Raw genomic sequence first — 10761 nt, 5'->3', positions numbered from 1 at the left:
GAAACAGGGGATCTGCCTTGGTTTGGCTGGTCACCGAGGCTCGTCCTCCAAGTGCGCGGTGACACAGCCCTCTGCAGAACTACATCCAGCTCGCGATCCAAAAGCTTCTTGTCGATCTTTACGGCGAGAGCGATGAGAGTGTCCAAGTCGGTCGGCAGGCCTAGCGGGACCAAATGATCCATGACGGCGGGGGATTGTCCTTGAAAAAAAATGCATCGAGTAGTTCCCTATTATTCCACTGACTCACAGCTGCTAGAATGCGAAACTCAATCGCATAATCTGACACCCTGCGCTTGCCTTGTTGTAAGGTGACAAGGGAGCGAGCTGCCTCAAGATCTGGTGTGGAAAACTGAAAAATTTGCTCCATAGTCTTTACGAACAAAGACCACGAATGACACGCAGCGGAATTGCGTCTCCATTCAGCAGTAGCCCACGCTTCCGCACGACCAGTCAGGTGGGAAAGGACGAAACCGATTTTTGCCCGCTCGGTGGGGAAGGCAGCTGCCTGCAACTCAAAGTGGAGTTCGCAGCTTTTTGCCTTGTTGTAAGGTGACAAGGGAGCGAGCTGCCTCAAGATCTGGTGTGGAAAACCGAAAATTTTGCTCCATAGTCTTTACGAACAAAGACCACGAATGACACGCAGCGGAATTGCGTCTCCATTCAGCAGTAGCCCACGCTTCCGCACGACCAGTCAGGTGGGAAAGGACGAAACAGATTTTTGCCCACTCGGTGGGGAAGGCAGCTGCCTGCAACTCAAAGTGGAGTTCGCACTGAGTGATGAACGGCTTAATAGTCCCAGAATCTCCAGAGAACCTCTCCGGTCGAGAGAGCTGTGGGCAGACAGCAGCGGAGGTGGCAGGTGGCTGCATGGTGACTGCTTCACCTGGAAACGATGGTACAGTGGCGGCATCGGGTGCTGCGTCAGCTGGTTCCTTCTTCTGAAGCATATTCATTAGCACTTCAAACTGTGAGGCCACCTGTCTCATCATATTGTCCTGATGCTCTGACCTAGATGAAGGTGGAGGGCAACAAGCTGCTCAGCCTGCTTCGAGAGGCATTGACCCTGCGCTTGAAGGGCCTTGCACACTGGGTCGCAGTCTGCTGGGTCCATGTTATGGCCAGTTTGTTCTGTCATGAACGGAACAGAGGATAGGACCCAAAAATGCACGACTGCAAAACAAATGGACACTTTCAAAAAAGAGAGGTTTAATATACGGCCAGAGGTCGGTACACAGGCAGGCAATCCAAAAAAGGCAACAGTATCCAAAAACATGAGGCAAAAAGGCGAGGTCAATAATCGGAACAGGGTCTAGTCTTGGAAACAAGGAAAGCTCGTGGAAACAAGGAAAGCTGGAACACGACGACAAGGTACAACGAACTGGCGACAAGAAAGAATGAGACATGAGGTTAAATGCAAGGTGTAATTAGGGTGAACGAGGGACAGGTGGTGAAGATGCTCTCAGGAGCAGGTGTGTATGAAACAGGGGGAAGACAAAAACTGGAACACACACCCATGACACGGGGAGAACATGCAAACTCCACACAGGCGGGGACGGGGATTGTGGCTCTGTACATGTTGTGGAAGAAGTCCAAACGTCCTAAAAAACACAGTGGTTTCTGGATATCCAGAGACACACACAACTTGAAAAATTCCACCGCCTTCTCCAAGAACTGTGTCTAGATGACTGCCGTTTCCAGCGGTATATTCGAATGACCTGTGCCCAGTTTGACCACCTGTTGGCTCGTATCGGTGCCAGGATCAGACGCATGGACTACAGGCACTCCATCCCACCTGCGGAACACCTTTCCATTTGTCATTTGTGGCAGTTTCGTTTGGTAACTATTCACAATATCAACTGAGTCTCACGGCAGTTCATTACAGCGCTAAAATAATTAGTTTAATATCCAAATGATGTTGAAACACCTACATCATCCAAACAGTAAAAAGAAATGGCCTGATGAAAAGTGTGGAATTAATGTTGTCTGAATTGATCAAATGATATGATCTACAGTTAAATACACACATACTGTACAGCTAAATAAAGTCACTTGAATTCATTATTATAATTTTTGAAAGCAGCTATGGAGCCATATAAAGAAAATGGTACAACTCCGAGCAACACGTTTTGTATGTATGTCTGATGTATGTATCTATTCATGATTCATTATGAATGTATGATTGTTATGTGTTGTGTATGTAGACTAATTAAGAATTTATGATTATGTTTTAAATGTATAGGCTACTTTTCAAAAATTTAATTGCTACAGTCGCACTCAAACATATTAGCAACAATGGGGTGCCAATATTTTTAGCCATGACTGTATAAAAAGACACTATGCTTTTTTTTCTTTTTTTTTGACTGTCTGACATAAAATCTGACTAAATGTTTGCTGTTGTAGGTCAAATAGGTTTACCCAAATGTTTTCTATTTGATAAAAGTCAGAATAGTGAGACAATTATTTTTTTAGACAGATATATATAATAGACAATATAGTCATGCTCATGGGGTTTCAATATTTTTGAGCATGACTATATTTTATAGACTACTACAGCATCTTCATTTCAACTCTGGTAAATTTAATTTGTTATGTATTGCAGATACTTTGCCACAGGTGACTCCTTCTGGACCATTGCCAACAGTTTCCGTGTTGGGGTCTCCACCATATCCAAGATTGTTCCCGATGTGGCAACAGTAATTTGGGACTGTCTAGTGGAGGATTTCATGGCTGTGCCCACCACAGAGGAGTGGATTGCATTGAGTCCATTGCAGAGAGGTTTGAGGAGCAGTGGAATTTCCCTCACCGCTGTGGTGCTCTGGATGGAAGGCATGTGCTCCTCAAAGGCCCCGCCAACTCTGGATCACAGTTCTATAACTACAAGGGAACATACTCACTTGTTCTCTTGGCAGCTGTAGATGCTGAAAAATGTTTAAGGATCATTGATGTCTTGGACTATGGAAGAACCAGCGATGGTGGGATTCTGGCCAACTCAGCTTTTGGTCAGGCAATGCGCTTCTGCACCCTCCAACTGCCCGCAGAACGGCCACTACCGGGAGCTGACCAACAAGGACCCCAGCCATATGTCTTGGTCGCTGAAGAGGCTTTTCCAATCCGGAGAAATTTGATGAGGCCATTGTTCGCCCGAGCGACAGATGTTTAATTAGTGTCTCTCCTGAGCTCAGCTGGTGGTGGAGAATGCCTTCGGGATCCTCTCTACCCAGTGGAGGGTGTATAGGCGTGCCATGGAGGTTCATCACCAAGTTGCGGAGAAGTGTGTGAAGGCCACCTGTGTTCTCCACAATTTCCTGCGGAAAACCCAGGCATCTGCTGGAAGCATCCCACTTGAGGTGGAATCACTGCAAGTATCGGAAGAGTTGCTGCCAACAACTCGACGAGAGAGGCTGTCAGGGTTAGGGAGGCCTTCACATCCTTCTTCTCAGCTGAGGGAACTGTCCCATTGCAAGATAACATGTAATAAACATATTACACACCCAAAACGGCTCTTTTAAGAGCCACCCACCCCTACTTTTGATCAAACGTCCTGAATATTACTTCATCAGCAACAAAATTGTTGTACCTGCCTGTGTACAAAACATCAACTCATATGCATATCATAATGAACATTGTGTCTGCTGTTGTATTTTATCCATGATATTTTGTATTTTATTGATTTTATTGTGGGCGGCACGGTGGCCGACTGGTTAGAGCGTCAGCCTCACAGTTCTGAGGACCCGGGTTCAATCCCCAGCCCCGACTGTGCGGAGTTTGCATGTTCTCCCCGTGCCTGCGTGGGTTTTCTCCGGGCACGCCGGTTTCCTCTCACATCCCAAAAACATGCATTAATTGGTGACTCTAAATTGCCCATAGGTGTGAATGTGAGTACGGATGGTTGTTTGTTTCTATGTGCCCTGCGATTGGCTGGCAACCAGTTCAGCGTGTACCCCGCCTCCTGCCCGATGACAGCTGGGATAGGCTCCAGCATGCCCGCGACCCTAGTGAGGAGAAGCGGCTCAGAAAATGGATGGATGATTTTACTGTATTGTGAGGCAATAAAGCATCACTTTTGGAATAGCACTATAAAACTGCTGGACTGCATTCAGCAGGCAACCAAACCTAACGTTTTTATGCACTACAGAGAAATATGGAAATAAACCTGACACCATTACATAAGGTAAGGAACAAAGTTGTTTACGTATGTGTTAACTATGTTTTTGATCAAAAAAATGGTAAAAGACAAAAAAAGTAAAGCAAAGTGGATTTATTATATTAAAAAAAAAACAATTTACATAAATTGTGACAAGCATGATTCCATCCATCCATCCATTTTCTGAGCCGCTTCTCCTCACTAGGGTCGCGGGCGTGCTGGAGCCTATCCCAGCTGTCATCGGGCAGGAGGCGGGGTACACCCTGAACTGGTTGCCAGCCAATTGCAGGGCACATACAAACAAACAACCATCCGCACTCACATTCACACCTACGGGAAATTTAGAGTCTCCAATTAATTAATGTTTTTGGGATGTGGGAGGAAACCGGAGTGCCCAGAGAAAACCCACGCAGGCACGGGGAGAACATGCAAACTCCACACAGGCGGGCCGGGGATTTGAACCCGGGTCCTCAGAACTGTGAGGCTGACGCTCTAACCAGTCATCCACCATGCCGCCCTTTCCTGTATCAAATGGACAATTTTTTTTTTTTAATAATGTAGTTTTTAAAGTACATATTTGTTAATTATATCAGTAATGGATTAAATTTGGGTGCCGACAGCAGGGGTGTCAAACTTTTAGGGGCCACAGGGAGCCAAATTAGATGTGAAAGGGCCCAGACCACAACAAGCACACTGTACTTAAGATGAAAAAGTAAAAACAAAATGGGGAACCTTTTAATTTAAAAGAACACAAGTACATTAGAAAAATCTTTAGATGAAATTACATTTTTAAAATTTGAGAGGAAAACCATGTTTTTTTTTATTTTGCTTCAATTTGTCATCTATATGTGTACATAATAACTGATCACAGTGATTGTATTTAAGGCACAAAACTATTTGGGACTGACATAGTATTTCACTTTAAAATTAAATGTCAAGACCGAGAAATTATTACCTCTCCATTTTCTAGATGAGCATAGTATTGTATAAATCTTAAAATTATCCTTGTCCCCATAACCGCAATGTGTCATATATTTTTTCACTTTCAAATTAAAATCTCTGCCCACACAAAGAAGAAATTAACCCAAAACAAAATATATGGAGTACAGTATTAGCCATGGTGAAAAGCATACTATAATTGCAAATACAGGTAGTATATTTTTTACCCTATAAAATTCTATCAGTTTTTTGTTTACATACCCCAAGGCAGTCTTGCAGCAGAGGTGGCGGGCAGCAACAGCAGCGGCAGCCACCTGTTCCTCACCCTGAGCATCCTCATCCTCCACCTCATCTGTTGGATGGCGCTCTTCTGTAAATAAAATTAAATAAATCAAGTGTCAAGTAAATATAAATAAATAAAGTGTATGTGAGAAGGATAAGGAAATAAGTAGATAGGCAGTGTGAATAACTACCTCCTCTTGCAGATGATGGCCCTGCCTCCTCGTTTCCTTGTGCTATTACCTCAGCACTGGCACTCTGCGGTCCCCTCTTCTTCAACCCCCCCTGCCCCATGTCCCCACTCGTCTCTCTTGGGGATACAAAGGGGTCGAGAAAAGACAGGACCGCAGAATACTTCCACCTCTTGCCTGTTCCTGCCGCCGAGCCACTTTTTTTTTCTCCTGCTCCTTCTTCTTCTCCTTCAAGTAGGTGTCCCTGAGTCCTTTCCACTTTTTTCGGCATATGTCTTCTGACAGACATTAATGTATGAACATCTATAGTCAAACTTGTGGCCGGTGGTTGTGCTCAAACTTTGGCTAAGTATTGTTATCTTGGTTCACAGTTTAACAGTTGCAAATAAGTAAAAAAAACACATGAAACGCCCAAAATGCGTCCGGTGGGAACCCAGCATTAGAAGGCTCGCTACATTAATAAAAATGAATATTTCTCGATTACAGTGGTTTTTACTATTTCACTCGAACATATACAAAGCACAAAAGGGAAGTGGAATTTTATATAAAATTTAATTAAATCAAAAGGGAAAACTACAGGGAAACAATGCAGAGGAATTTTACTATACACAAATAAAATAATAATAATGGTAATAGAATGGAAAATAGGCATACGTAGAGGAAATAGGACATCGTGGGTGGCTGGACTCGAAATGAGCGTGAGGAGGTTACAGCGTGTTGAGCTAATACAAAGTTGGAACTTGTGTGAAGCTGGTCCGCGCAGACGTGGAGGCAGGATGGGGACACAAGGTCTGGGCCAGCCGCTTTGTTAATCTTTTGCTGTGTGAAGATGCGTCTCACATCCTGTTCGTGGATGGTCAACGCAGAAGTCAGGGGTGTGATTGTGGTCGGTGGTGTGGCTGGGTGGGTGTGGGGTGTGAAAGTGTCCTTTACAAATCTGCAATAGAGGGTGTTCAAGTCGTCGGCTAGTCGACTACTGTTCTCAGCTTGGAGGGGGAACGTCGCTTGTAATTGGTTAGCGATTGTAATGCATGCCAGACTGATTTAGAGTCGTTAGCACTAATCTGTTTTTCTAAGTTTACTGCATAGTTTCTCTTGGCAATGTTAATTTCTTCAGTCAGCTGGTTTCTAGTGCGATTATACAGGGCCCTGTCCCCGCTTCGATATGCGTTCTCCTTGGAGAAGTTTCTTAAGTTTGGGAGTGAACCACGGCTTGTTGTTATTGAATGTGCGAAATGACTTTGTTGGTACACACACATCTTCACAGAAACTAATATAGGATGTGAGAGTGTCCGTATATACATCCAGGCCACCAGCTGAAAAGACAGTCAACTGAAAAGACAGTCTGTGCAGTCTCAACAGCTTTGAAATTCTATCTTTGCTTCATTGGTCCACTTTTTCATTGTTTTCATTGTAGGCTTTGCTAATTTAAGTTCTTCTCTGTATGTTGGTATTAAGTGAATTAAGCAGTGATCAGACGAGCCCAGGGCTGCACGAGATATGGCACGGTATCACGTATTTAGCGTAGTATAGCAGTGATCTAAAAGGTTATTTTCCCTGGTCGGACAGTCGATGTGCTGCTTGTATTTAGGGAGTTCGTGGTTGAGTTTAGCTTTGTTAAAGTCCCCGAGAATGATGAGGGGTGAGTCTGGGTGTTTTTTTTTTTCAATTTTGTTAACTTGTTCAGCGAGCGTTAGCAGTGCGGCGTTCGTGTTAGCTTGAGGCGGAATGTAAACACCGGCGAGAATGAAAGATGCAAATTCACGCTGCAAGTAGAACAGCTCACAGTTAAAAAACACTGACTCTAAATGCGGGCTGCAGTGTTTGCTGAGCTCTTTGATGTCCGTACACCATTTTTCATTGATATAGAAGCATATCCCGCCGCCTTTTGTTTTCCCCGATAACTCCATGCGCGGTCTGTCCAGTGAAGATGGAAGCCGGGAAGCATTATGGCGCCGTCGGGGACAGCCCCACAAAGCCAAGTCTCCGTAAAGCACAAGGCGGCGGAAAGTCCGGAGTCTTTATTGGTCTTTATCAGAAGATGAAACTCGTCCATTTTTTTGGGTAGGGAGCGTAGATTCGTGAGGTGGATCGATGGAAACAGCAATCTGTATCCTCTCTTGCGGAGCTTAACTTGGATGCCGGCTACCTTCCCTCTGTGGCGTCGCCTTCGCCTCCATGGCCATAGACCGCACTCGCTGTCCCGGTGAGTAACTCGGGGTAAAATCTGAGCGGGTTTCCGAAAGTTGGTGAAAGAAAGTCCGCAGTCGACTCCCTGATGTTCAGCAAGTCTTCCCTTGTGTAAGTGAGTTGCGTAATGTCTCCAAAGACGAACATAAGACACAAAAACATAGACAATAATAGAGAGCAACCGAGGCATCCACACAGGTAGGCATCGTCTTGGAATATCTGGATCTTGGCAAAACAGTCTGGCTGATCGCAGTATCTGCTACAAATTTTTGTTTAGATGATGATGACACACACACACACATACATGCACACGCACACACACACGCACACACACACACACACACACTCACACACACACACACACATTCTCTCTCTCTCTCTCTCTCTCTCTCTCTCTCTCTCTCTCCTTTGCTGAACACTTCAGGCAAATTGTAACAGTATCACTATTTAGTGGTGTACGAGTGAGTTGAAAGTCAAGGGAAAAAGAAACTTTGTATGAGTCTCATGATTATTTTAGTTCCTGTTACTTGGCTGTTGCCTTTAAGAGTGTGGTAGAAGAGTAGCAATATCTAATGTTACTGTATAACAAAATATTAATTCATTCATCTTCCATTCCGCTTATCCTCACTTGCGTCAATTGCGTGCTGGAGCCTACCCCAGCTATCTTCGGGCGAGAGGCGGGGTACACCTCGAACTGGTCGCCAGCCAATTGCAGGGCACATATAAAAACAACAACCATTCGCACTCACGGGCAATTTAGAGTCCTCAATTAACCTACCCTGCATGTTTTTGGGATGTGGGAGGAAACCGGAGCACCCGGAGAAAACCCACACAGGCACGGGGAGAACATGCAAACGCCACACAGGCGGGGCTGGGATTTGATCCCCGGACCTCAGAAGTGTGAGGCGGATGTGCTAACCAGTCGTTCACCGTGCAGCACTTTAAAAATATTTGACAATAAATTCTCTTAAATTAGTCAACAGACAATTTATACATGGGCAGTTATGTTATTATGAGCATGACATGGTAATTGCCGCAGCAATAATAGCATTTTGGAGGTACTGTATGCGAAGGAAAATATTGGATGGATGGGGATAGAAATGCACGGTAATATACAGTAATATGTGAAGATGTCCATCGATCCATCCGTCCATCCATTTTCTACCGCTTATCTGAGGTCGGGTCGCAGGTGCAGTAGCTTTAGCAGGGACGCCCAGACTTCCCTCTCCCCAGTCACTTCATCCATCTCTTCCGGGGGGATCCCAAGGCGTTCCCAGGCCAGCCGAAGGATGTAGTCTCTCCAGCGTGTCCTGGGTCATCCCCGGGGTCTCCTCCCGGTGGGACGTGCCCGGAACAACTCACCAGGGAGGCGTCCGGGAGGCATCCGAATCAGATGCCCCAGCCACCTCCAGCCACCACCTGGTGGACGTGAGGCTACCCTCTCGTCCATCGGGTGAACCCTAAAGTACAGGCGACGAGCCGGGGAGCAATAAGTATACCCACACCTGCTTGGCGCCTCTCACCGTGGGCAACTCCAGAGTGGACGATAGTCCAACCCCTCTCGAGAGGACTGGTACCAGAGCCCAAGCTGTGCTTGGAGGCGAGTCCGACTATACTGAGTCGGAACTTATCGACCTCACACACCAGCTCGGGCTCCTTGCCTGCCAGAGAGGTGACATTCCACGTCCCTAGAGCCAACTTCTGTAGCCGGGGATCGGATCGCCAAGGTCCCGACCTTCGGCCACCGCACAGCTCACACTGCACCCGACCCCTATGGCTCCTCCCACAGGTGGTGAGCCCATGGGAAGGTGAAGATGTCTTTTTCACAAAAACCTGTTGGGAAACGGACATTCATTACTAAAGCCTATTGAGAAAGACTCGGCTAGAAAGAAAACGAAAGGTTTTTTGCTTTTCCTGGTCTCACCTCTTCAACCCACCTGTACCGTCCTGCAATACCGTAAGCTTTCCCACAGTACCGCAGTAATTAATGTACCGTGAGATTAATACCGTGATAAAACCGGATCTAGAGATATAGTAAACATGACTCCTCATATTCCATTCATGATTAGGATACTTAGGATACTATCCACTTCTCCTTCGTCTTCGACCCACAGTAGCTGAATTTCCACCAGCGCCCTACAGGTTAGCGGTGCTGGGGGCGTACGTCGTTAACTCGGTCCGGGCCCGATCTGGTATGGAATTCTTTGGATGAACGCCCATATTTGATTGCCAAAGTTTTAAGCCGGATGCCCTTCCTGACACAACCCTATGCATTTATCCGGGCTTGGGACCGGCCTACAGTTTGTACTGGCTTGTGCCCCCCATAGGGCTGCATTTCAGAGTTTCTTACATACAATTTCATAATTTTAGGAGACAGGGATGTATTGGGAGAATAATTTGAAAATGTTCTTTCAGAATGAAAATATTAATTCATTTATTTTCCGTACCGCTTATCCTCACTAGGGTCGCAGGCGTGCTGGAGCCTATCCCAGCTGACTTTGGGCGAGAAGCGGGGTACACCCTGAACTGGTTGCCAGCCAATCGCAGGGCACATATGAACAAACAAGCATTCACACTCACATTCACAACTACAGACAATTTAGAGTCTTCAATTAACCTGTTTTCGAGGTGTGGGAGGAAAACGGAGTACCCGGTAAAAAATTACGCAAGCACGGGGAGAACATGCAAACTCCACACAGGTGAGACCAGATTTGAACCCTGGTCCTCAGAACTGTGAGGCAGATGTGCTAACCAGTTGTCCACCGTTCAGCCTAGAATTAAAATATGTTGTTTCCAATTAATTTTGCATGCTTATTTTCCCTCCTTTTGGAAGCGTAAGCCACACATGGTTACACCCTCTCCATTGCTGAATCTCAAGCAAGTGAGCTTTAAAGAAGTCTGCAGAATTGGTTCCACTCAAGTGGACACTCCGCATCATTTAATGTATTCCAGTCTATTACCACTTTTTTTTCCCTTTGACACCTCATTCTTTTCTGCCAATATATGAGGGGGTCATTC

Source organism: Phycodurus eques, chromosome 9 (assembly GCF_024500275.1).
Source record: "Phycodurus eques isolate BA_2022a chromosome 9, UOR_Pequ_1.1, whole genome shotgun sequence".
NCBI lineage: Eukaryota > Metazoa > Chordata > Actinopteri > Syngnathiformes > Syngnathidae > Phycodurus > Phycodurus eques.
This window is presented reverse-complemented; position numbering follows the sequence as displayed.